This window comes from Hyaena hyaena, unplaced genomic scaffold (assembly GCF_003009895.1).
Source record: "Hyaena hyaena isolate Hyena2069 unplaced genomic scaffold, ASM300989v1 scaffold_1124, whole genome shotgun sequence".
Classification (NCBI taxonomy): Eukaryota; Metazoa; Chordata; class Mammalia; order Carnivora; family Hyaenidae; genus Hyaena; species Hyaena hyaena.
In genome coordinates this window covers 126,159-138,094 of record NW_024081758.1, presented here as the reverse complement: position 1 = coordinate 138,094, position 11,936 = coordinate 126,159, and positions in this window count along the sequence as shown.

Below are 11,936 nucleotides of genomic sequence, written 5' to 3'. Positions count from 1 at the left end.
GTGTCTCACTTTTCCCATCTATAAAAGAACTGACTATACTTATGTAGATTTTCATTATTTGTTTCTGACCATCAGCCCCTCCTTCTTCTGAAATAGTATTCCCTTGTCAGGAAACTGAAATACCCCACCTTGCACCTTGCCCCAAGTGCGAGCTGACCACACCCTCCTGGTGAGTGATTGATCCCATGTGTGGGCACATGACCTGGTTGGGGCTTTCTGAGTCTTTCCCTGGGATTTTCAAACTGGAGTTGGGAAGAAGTGCCGTGTGTGTGTGTGTGTGTGTGTGTGTGTGTGTGTGTGTGTGGTAGAAAAGAGATGGAGACTGACAAACAGCTGCTTGGAGTGGGAGCAAATGAAGTCAGCAGCAGACAGAAGTAGAGATAAGGGATAGAAAATCCTATCAAGTCAAGATTGGGAGTTCCAGTTTCCCCAAGGTGGTTACATCTCCCTCCTTCCTGAGGACATCTGGCTATGTAAGACAAGGCAATTTTCTTTTACCTAAGTAGTTCAAGTTGGATTTCTGACTCTTGAAATCAAAAGAATTCCAATTTCCTTGCCCTATGTATTCAGAGACAACCTGAAGAATGTGATTCCTCAGATGAAAGGAGCAATGTAAATATTTTACATGATGGAGCACTGATAGATCATTTTTTCCAGCATTATAATCCATTTCTTGAAAACAATTAGAAATGACAAGCAATACTGTTGTTGACTCTACTTGACAGGGTGCACAATTCATAAGAGAAAGAACTGAATATTTGTTAACAACTGACTTCCTCTGCAAAATCCAAGTTTTAAAATTACTTCAAACAAAATTATTTCCTAATCATTGAACCCAGTGACTGTTTTCTTCCTTCTCTTAGGTCTCAGGTTAACTTGTCCAGCTGTGTCCGTAGATCCCTCTCTGTTCCTTGGGAAATTTTACCCCGTCACTTGCAAGTTTCCATCCATTAGATTCCTTATTTGTATCTGCAGCCTCCATCTCCACTGATCCCTTCCCATCTGCCCACTTGTATCCTTACGTCTTCCCTGCCTTAATAAAACTCCCCCTACCCACATTCTCTTCCTATAATACAGATCAAACTATTTCTTTCCACTGAATCAAACGAACCTAGAGTGAGAGGTACAATAACTTGACCAGATCTAAGCTTGATCAGAGCTTCATCAGTTTCAGCTGATCAGGAATGTGATATAGTAAATTACTGTGCACAAATTATTGTCCAGTCTGTGTTGCAATTTGCTCATCTGTAAATCTGGAATAATAATATTACCTACCTAATAGGGTCTGTGCAAGGAGGTAAGACATGCCAAGTATTTCGTGAAATTCTAAATGCACAGCTACGCTCCCCGATCAACATTGATTATCATCAGCATTATCATAACCTGCGCTCCATTTCTTCCCAGGCTTCTTTTCCCCATTAACATGCTGCCCTGTGTCTTCTCTCCTCCTGGGCTGCTCTGCCCACCAGTTCTAATCCTTGAACTCAGCTCTTCTCAGCTGTTATTAGCATTTGGCTTCCTGGTTTACCATCTGCTATTGGTATCTCACTCCTCCTTTAGCTTCTCCGGCTCTCTTCTTAGTTCTTAAATTCTTCTCTGTCTCTTGACAAGCTCCATTGTCTTCTTTAAGGGATGCTTTACTGCTGTTGACTCATTGGTTCTCTTTCTTAGTGAAAAGCAGGGCCATGTTCAAACTGGATCCAGAACCCAAGTGGTGAAAGGCATCTGTTGGGCAGGTTTGCGGACCACAGATTTCTCATCAGGGTAGGCAAGTTTTGTTTGGTGCTCAAAGCTACAGTGGAGCAAAGGGCTAAAAAGGGGTTACAGAAGAAGGTAACAGACAAGCCTTTATCCATTCAATATTTTGTATCACCAGAATTAGTCTTGGCCAAACTATAATTAGATACTATAAAAGAAGATTTAAACAGACTTGATAACTCAATGATCAAAAACTTGAGATCCATCTAGATATTAGCTTTTTAGATTTTTTAAATTTAGATTACCTTTACCCTGATTAGTAACATAATTGCTATAGAATGAATATCTAGGTTATTTGTTGAGTACTCATTTGTTCATCTGTCATCCCACTTCCATTACAAATCCTCCTGAAGTTGTACATCCATTTCTGTTATTTTCCAGTGTTCTCTCAAAAATTTTGTTTTTTTCTTTTTTTAATGTTTTATTTATTTTTGAGAGAGAGAGAGAGAGAGTCTGAGCAGAGGAGAGGGAGAGAGAGGGAGGCACAGAATCTGTAGCAGGCTCCAGGCTCTGAGCTGTCAGCACAGAGCCTGGTGTAGGCTGGAACTCATGAGCCGTGAGATCATAGCCTGAGCCAAAGCTGGACCCTTTACCAACTGAGCCACCCAGGCACCCTCAAAATTTTATTTTTATTCTATATTTCACTGTAAACTTAGTTGTTCTTGGAACCTCATATCTAAGAAAGTTTGGGAATGAAATTCAAGGCATCTCCAGAGCAGGCAAGGAGCTCTATTATTCTGGGTGATCTATTGTTTCACTCTATAGGAGATGAGGCCTCACACATCTTTTGTGATGGGGATAATTATTCAGCTTTTGTTTAAACACTTCATCTATAGTTTCTTTGTTCTGATGCAATTAATTAATAAAGATCTCCCTTCCTTCATAGTCTGTCTTGTGAACTCTTTTCTCCTAGAAACCTCTGGTAGGAGTCACTTTTCCTCTGTAGTTTTCCTTGAGAGTAGGGACTGTGCCTTTTTTAAAAAGATTTATTTATTTATTTAAGTAATCTCCACACCCAACCTGAGGTTCAAACTCACAACCCCAAGATCAAGAGCTACATGCTCAACTGACTGAGCCAACCAGGCATCCCAGGACTACACTTTTTTTCATCTTAAAATTTTTTTAATGTTTATTCATTTTTGAGAGAGAAAGAAAGTGAGCAGGGGAGGAACAGAGAGAGAGAGGAAAACCGAGGATCTGAAGTAGATTCCATGCTCAGAGCAGAGAGCCCAATGTGGGGCTCAAACCCACAAACCATGAGCTCATGGCCTGAGCTTAAGTCAGACGCTTAACCAACTGAGCCAGCCAGGCTGAAGCACAGTGTGTTTCATGAGATAGTACCTAATACATGTTTGATGTTCTAGACAGAAGCAGGGAAATATGCTATAGGGTTTCTTTAAAAACTTGCTTTTGTAACAAAGGCTAGTGAACCACTGAGACTCATATTTAGTAGGGAACTGAGCCAGTGAAACCACATTACCTACCACCTCTTTCTTTCTCTTCACAGGAGTCACCAAAGGAAAGCAGTCTCCCTCACATTGCTTCCCTCCCTCTAAACATACTTTCTGTGAACTGGGAGATGGAGACACTGATTATGGGGTCAAGGGGGAAAGATAGAGTCTATGTTGTCAATTCTCATGATCTCATTTGGTCATCTCTACAACTCCTTGAGATAGATAGATTAGATCTAACCTGTTTCACAAGCAAAAGAGTCTAAAGCTTAAGACAGTCAAGAAAATTTCACAAGATTATTTTTAGTGGCTGTATAGTCAGCCTCCAGACTCTTATCCAATCACATGAAATTCTCACAGTCATCGATCTTTAGAGGTCCGTGTGTAACAACAGCTACACTTTCCCTTTACAAATGTAAAGGCACTTTCGTAATTATGTACTGTTAATACAGAAATAAGCCACCAAGAGTACATGCCACCAACTCTATCAGTTCTTTCTGGTAAGTAGAAAGATGTACCTAATGCTTACCTGATATATTCATTCTACATTTCAGTAATTGCTTTATACTTTCTCTAAGATTTTAGGGAAATTTCTTTTATTAAAATAAATGTATTTGTATCCAAGCCTCACAGCTGGAATTTGACCCTCCAAGTAGGCAATCTCAGTGGTTGGATGTATTTTGATTTGAAACAAAATCAAATGACTTAAAAAAAATTTTTTTTAATGTTTATTTTTCAGAGAGAGAGAGTGAGACAGCAAGCATGAGTGGGAGAGGGGCAGAGAGAGAGGGAGACACAGAACCCAAAGATTCCAAAGCAGGCTCCATGCTCTGAGCTGTCGACACAAACTCGAACTCACAAACTGTGAGATCATGACCTGGGCCAAAGTTGGACACTTAATTGATTGACCACCCAAACGTCCCTCAAATGACTTTTTAAATTGAAATATAGTTGATACATAAAACTGTGCAAGTTTAAAATATGCAATATCTTGATCTGATGCATTTATATATTGCAATGTGATTACCACCTTAGGTTAGCTAACACCTGTATAATGTCACATAAGTATTTCTTTTTTGTTGTGAAAACAATTAAGGTACAGACTTTCAGCTACTCTGAAGTTTAAAAGACTGCACCATATGCTATGCAATAGATCTCCAAGTCTCACCTGTTGGTTCCACGTTTGTACCCTTAAACCACTTCTCCCCCACTCTCCAGCCCCTGGTAAGCACCAAATGACATTTTAAAAAATTCCACTAAAGTTTCCAGTAGGCTACTGATGAGGTTTGGGGGTGACAGTGGTGTTCATGGGTTCTGGAGCCAAAAACCAAGAAAGAATTCTTGAAAATGCCTTTGGTGCAAAATGGTGATGTTATTAAAGCACAGGGACAGGACTCCTGGGCAGAAAGAGCTGCCCCGGCACCACGAGGAGAGACTGGTTATATACTATGGAGTTGGGGGAGGTAAAGTCCAGGGGAAGTTTCCAAGGAGATTTTCAAATGTTAAAGAAGACTCCCAGGATAGTGGAGGCCTAGCAATTCTCAAGCTAAGATGGTTTTTCCCTTAGCAAAGTATTAGCATTAAGAAAGTAGGGAGTTCCTAAGGAAACATTTTACTCTGCCAGCCTCAAGTATTTGTCAATGGGCTGCAGGTTATAAGGAAACTTAGTTCTATCTGCCATTTCCTTCTGCCTTTGTTTCCCACATCATTTTGGAGGAGAGATGCTGGGGCTCCCAGAAAGACTATAAGCTTATGGAGATTAGGCTATTGATAAGATTGCCTTTTTCTTGTGATTTACTAAGATATTTGTAAATAGATGGAAACTTAACGTCCTGCAGGACTATGACCTTTTAGGTAAACCCTCTGTTTTTTCCCTTTCCTTTGTTCTTGGGCAGCAAGGAGTCCTCAAACAAAATCACACACATCCTGGGGAGGTGTTTGCAGCTTATCAGCTTGCCTTATGCTCCCTTATCAGCTACAGCCCCTCAAGGGCAGAGAAATGCTTTATTTATCTTTATCATCAGCCCTGTAGCACTCTGCCTGGCATATATTATACACTCAATAAATATTGAAATGAGTGAATGAATGAGTAATTTTAGTTATCATCTATAGAAGTTCACTCTCAATGGGGCATCTGGGTGGCTCAGCTGGTTAAGCGTCCGGCTCAGGTCATGATCTCATGGTTCCTGGGTTCTAGCCCTGTGTCGGGCTCTGTGCTGACAGCTAGCTCAGAGCCTGGAGCAGGCTTCGGATTCTGTGTCTCCCTCTCCCTCTGACCCTCCCCTGCTCACGCTGTCTCTCTCTCTCTCAAAAATAAATAAAACATTAAAAAATTTAAAAAAAAAAAAGTTCACTCTCAGATCCACTAGTTAACTACCTACTAACTTCCAAGCTTGGGGTTTTATAATTGCCTGTCATCCTGGAACCCATGTGTAAAATTATTATAATTCAGTAAGGAAAATCTAACAGTGATATAATGGCAAACTTGGGGGGGACAATAGATTAGAACATCAAGATAGATTTAATCTCTAACAAAGGCCATAGTTGCAAATGCATGTAGGCTCAGCTATGACTAGAAAACATGTAATTTACCTAAAGCCAAAGAGCACCAAGGGAAGTGTCCTGCCTATAGAGAAAATTGGAAAGAAAAGACAAGCACCATAGCATTTTGTATGCTCTGAGATTGATGTGTATTTTCTGCTCTAGAAGAATTAGGTAGTTTTAGTATATCACCTCTTATTTTGCCCAAATGAGGAAGATTGCATTTTTGTGAGTTTTGTTAAGACCCACTTGTGCTTAATTTTGATGGAAGTCAATGGTAAAAGGAGGCTTGGACCCAGCCAGGATGGGAAACTCAAATTCAATGAAGAATCAGTATGGGTATATTTCTCTTGAATAGGAGAATTTCCCCAATGGAACAAGAAGAAACAATCTCTTATTTACTCAACGAGGAAGCTCAAAGATCTTGTTCCTTGAAGTTTGCTCTCTACAGAGGAAAACCATTGTGTGAGAGGTAAGGAGAACTTGGAAGGGCTGACAGATTCTAGTCCAGACTCTGCCAGTAATCTTCTGGTGGCTAGGGGTGGTTTAACCTGGGGTGGCTGCACAATGTGGTGGAGAAAATCAGACCTGCGTTCTAATCCTGACCTTGAATCCTAATAACTGTATAAATGTGGACAGTCTTTCTAGGCCTCTTTGCAGGTTCTTTGAAGAAAATGACCCATTCTTTTCTCCTACTCCAACAAAGAAACTGCTTCAAACTTGTATTGAGCCCCAAACTTTTTTCCAAGCAGCCTGTCTGTCTGAGGTTACCTTGTACTGAGGACCACTTGTTTATTGTGCAAATAAGGTCAAGGCATTTGCCCAAGGCCTTGCCTCAGCAAAATGTTAAACTCTGTTAAGGTCTTTGTGGGAGTTTTGGGGGTAAATACAATTTATTTGTATCCATTTCATCACTGCATGCTTGACCTGCTTTATATAACTGTCTATCCCAGTAACTCAGCCCAGTCCAATCATGTCTAATATATTCATAACCAAGTTACCAAATATTGTTTTGCTGCTGTCCTTGAAGTATCTTTTTACTTCAAACTTAACTAATTTTGTCAAATGAATAGCCAGGGCCAGGAAATAAATATTGAAATTATCAGGATTGGGTTAAGGCTGACTGCCTCCATTTATTGATTTATCAAACACATTATTGAGCACCGTTACAAAGGAGACATCAGCCTGTGATGGAGTCACTTGTGCAAAATCCCATCTTTGCAAATTCCATGTTAACTTCCATCCCCAAATGTACCCTTTAATCAGTCAACATGGAAAGACTTGATCAACACTAGTGAGATAATTGGCCCAATAGACCCCTTCTGTTCCCCTAGGAAGGCAAGTTAACCTGAAATAATGCATTGTGTGCTAATAATTTCCTTTTCCTACCCCCTTTCTGCCTTTAAAACCATATCCTTCTCTACAGCTTTGTAAAAGGGAGGCTTCCTGATTCACGAAGTGTTGAAAAAAGATCAAATTGATCTTTAAAATTATTCAGTTGAATTTTTGTTATTTAACAGCACCTACAAGGAACTACATCATTCCAGGCACTGTACTAGACACAGGATACAGAGATGGAAGTTGTGACCCATGCCTTCAAATTGTGTAGTGGTTAAAATTTTGGTCTAGTGGTGAAAAATCAGATTTAGAGTCAGTTGACCTGTGTTCTAATCCTGACCCTGTCTCTTATTAACTGCATAAATATGGAAAAGTCTTTCTGACTTTTCTGAGCTTCATTTTTCATATCTATAAAATGGGAATTTTATACTTTATACTACTTTATATATACTTTATATACTTTATACTACTTCACAAGGTTGGTGTGATAATTAATGTACAGTGGCTGGAACATAGGAAGCATTCAGTAGATGGCATCTCTATTATCATTGTTATCACCATCCTGGGGACTGTCAAGTAAATTAGCAATTACAATATCACATGTGACATATGAGGATAGGGAGAAGGTACTAAAAAGCATTATCTGGTATGGTGATGAGGAAGAAGGCTCATAAAAAGAGAGGAACTGATACCAAGCTGATCCCCCATAATAAATAGCAGGAGGTCAGGCAGGGGAAGGCATTCTCTGAAGACAGAATGTTAGCATCTCTACAATTCTAGAGGGAAAAACAAGGCACGAACTTCAGGAAATTACAAATAGTTCTGTATGTCTGGACCTTGGAATATATGCATGGAAGTGGTGAGAGAGTAGTAAAGAAGAGAATAGTAACTGCTCTGTCACTGTTGCAGTTGCCACAGAGCCTTGCTCTCTAATCTACATACTTGGGGGTCCCTAAGGACCATTTCATTTGGCCTTAGGCTTTAGAGGTATGGGTGAGTTTTTTTCTCTCAGTCTTCCATTTCTTCCTATGCTTCCTAGGTCAATGTAGCTGTCATAAGGGAGGATTAGAGCTCTGATATAATCTTCAGGGGTTTCCTTAAGAGGAATGACCCACCTTCCAATACCAGAGCAGCCTACAAATTCATTCAACTCCAGATTTAGGAGGAAGTCTTTATGTCTGGGAGAACAGTAAGAAGAAAGGAAGTACCAACAGTATTCAGCTACTGCAGAAGCCATTTCTATGGTCAGTATCTTTTTATCACTGATGGCTTTGACCTAGATATAGCTTGGAGGGATCAGTTTTAACCTTAATAAAATGTCCCATGGTCAAATTCAGTCAAATCAAGTCAACAGGCACAAATTTATCATTTACTTTTTGTCTAGGACTCTACTAGGCACTAGTGGACAAAGACTAAAGCAGTGTACTGAGACTCAGAGGGGTTACCTAAAGACCAAGTCCGTGGTTATAAGCAAGTAGGCCCAGCAGAACCGGAAACCCAGGTCTGTAGAACTCAAGAGTCTATGCTGTTTCTTATACATTATGCCACCCTTTTGGCATTAAGCACAGCCAATTTAGCTCAGGGAGAGCTAGGAAATAAAGTACAAGCCATGGCCAATTATGATTTTGCAGATCTGAACCTGAATGAGCCTGACACAGTAGAGATCTACATCCAATCCATGGAAGGAATATTTAGCCTTGGAAAGGAGGACGACATACAAGATGACCTGGAAACTCTTAACAAGCTCAGGTAACCTTGAAGAAGTCAAAGCATAAGCTGCTAGTCAACTGAGTTCTAGGAAAATCAGGTAAAACATAACTGACCCTTGTATCTGCCCTCTGGGTGAGTAAAATGGTCCCTAAGGAGCTCTAGGGCAGGAGTTCAGTCTGTTATAGTGGGCCAAGAAGAACAAAAGGCAATGATTGGAAGTTGAGGAGGTTTGTGGACTATTCAGTTGCCTTCAGTAATCAGTATCTGGGACTATATGTCATGTCTTATTGGTGCATGTGGTGGGGGAAGAAACAAAGAGAGAGAAATTGATGGAATCTGAAGGCAGAAGAATCCAATAGACAAATAGAATGAACCTACATTAGACTAGAAATTCACTCTAAGACACATTTGTCATTTGGCTTTGCTACCTTTAGACACAAAGATTTCCTTTTAAGCATCAGTGAGAAATATTTGTGTAACACTGAAAGAACGGATGTAACTGGTCCACCTTACCAAGGAAACAGGTGAAGTAGTTTGAAATCCAATTAGTTCCCTGGAAGTGATAAACATGTACAGACATACACACAATGGGAACTGGGGCAGATGTCAACAACAAGGATGGGCTCTAGAAGAGAGAGCTGAGGTAGAGAACTCCAGCTAGTTCACCATTGGGATATGGAATTGAGATACTCTCACTTCCTCTATTTTGGTTTCCCTACCTATATCATGGAGATCATGGTAGCTTCCTTGAAGCTGCCTCATAGAGTTATAAAAAATATGAATTGTCGGAGGCCGCACCGGCTCCGACAGGTCCAGGGGTCCCTGAAGGATGGACAGTGTCGGCAAAAGAGAATGGGAGAGCCCCGAGATTCTTTCTGATTACCAGGCAGGCATCTCTGTCCTGTCGGTTTTGGTGTCTTTATTTAAAGGTTCAACAACCGTATGAGGTCAGAGAAAAGGAATTTCTTACAATGAGAGGTCTTTTGTGATATCAATTGCAGAATTATCCCAGTCATGGTGAATTTACGACCAAGGAAGTAACAGGATGCTCTTAGTGAAAGACAGGATAACATATAGGTTACATTGTATATAGATAAGTTAAGAGTCATTCTGTCTGGCTCTCAAGAGGATGAATGATTCTGAATTGGTTAGTTAGTGGAAACTACCAAGGGGGCTCTATATGTATCAGTCTTTGCATCTGGGTTTATGTTTTAATTACTCTTATCTATCCTCATCCCAGCTGCCAGTGTAAGGGAGGATGTCTGTGGAATGTAGGCCCTGAGGAAGGGACTGCCATACATCACCAATTAGTAAGTTATGTTCGGTACTTATCTGTACCTTAACTATAAATTAGGCTCTTCTGATATGGGACCAGGCTCAATAGTAACTCTTGTGTTCTTAACCCCCTTTATTATCTAAGTCTTGGATCTGCAAGGCCCATAGGAAGAACCTTTTGACAATGATCCACAGAGCTCTTATCTAAAATCTCTTTTGGGGGCGCCTGGGTGCTTAGTCGGTTAAGCGTCCGACTTTCGCTTGGGTCATGATCTCGCGGTTCGTGGGTTCGAGCCCCGCGTCGGGCTCTGTGCTGACTGCCAGCTCGGAGCCTGGAGCCTGTTTCAGTCTGTGACTCCCTCTCTCTCTGACCCTTCCCTGCTCACGCTGTCTCTCTCTCTCTCCTAGAAATAAATAAAACATTAAAAAAAAAAAGTTTTAAAATCTCTTTTGTAAAGGCAGGAATATGCTTTTCCTATGAGGTAACTGTGTTCAGAATATGGGTTTGATATGGAATATTGTGAGGCCTGGTCAATACCAGCAGGCTCATTTCCAACATGAGCCATTAGTATCAGAAGGAGATATTAGTTTTTTTTTCTCATGGCAGTTGCTGTGTTAACATTGCCATTTCCTTGTTGTGACTGCCATCCAGAGAGGCCGGTGCGGCTCCCGGCAATGAATAATGTAGCATTTTTAACATATTTTGAGATCTTTGAAAGATGCCTTTTGTAAGTCCTGGACATGATTTTGTTGATTAACATGAATAAACATTCAAGCATGATTATTACCTTATCACTGCAGAAAATCATGCTTGGAGAAATGTGTTGGCCATTTGACATCAATTTATGGCCAAGTTCATCTTCCTCCCTGATTTCTTTCCATGCTGATGGACATTAAGCCAATTTAACTGGTCTACTCAATCTCTTTAATATATCAAGAGGGTCCTGACCTTTGATCCCCTGCTCACATTGTGCCTTCTGCATTTTTTTCTGTTCCTCTCCATTTTTTCTGAAACACTTCTCCCAAGGTCTAACTCAGGTTTCCTCTCCTCTGTTACATGACTCTCTTTTTCTTATTCAGCACCTTGTTAGTCAGGCTTCTCTAGAGAAGCAGCACCAATAGAATATACAAAGATATAAAGAAAGAGATGTATTACAGGGGACTGGTTCAGGTGATTACAGAGACTGAGAAAGCCCACAGTCTGCTATTACAAAGCTGGAAAGCCAGTGGTGGAGTTCTAGTCCAAACCCAAAGGTCTGCAAACTTTGGGGAAATAGGTTCTACTTACATAAATGGGTTAGAAAAAAAGCCTACGGCAGAAAGCCACAACCACAGGGCAAAAGCCCCCGAGGTTAGCTAGTGAGATATTGTAATGGTGTCACAAGTAATTTGTTATATCACCTGCAGGAAATTACTTTCCATCCGGCACCAATGTACCTTGATCACAAACTCCACTTGCCCCCCACTCTGCTTCTTATACACACAAGTTAATGATTACTGTCTGATTGTTTTCTCCATGTTCACATGTGTAAGATCTTGTTTTCATCACATTCACCATGTGGGTAATACCTTGAGAGCTCAATAAATAGGGAGACAAAATCCCTGTTCCGGGCTTTTCTCTCCTCCTGGACATTAACCCCTCTCGTATTCACTTATGTGGCTGTTCTCTTGCTGGGCAAGAGAGAACTCCAGACTCATAGTCTGTGATAGCAAACAAGGGAGCCAATAGTGTAGGTCCAGGTCTGAGTATGAAGGCCCACGAACCAGAGGTGCCAATGTCTGAGGGCGGAAGAAAATGGATATCCCAGTTTAAGCAGAGACCAAATGTACAATTCCTCCACTCCTTTACTTCTATTAAGACTC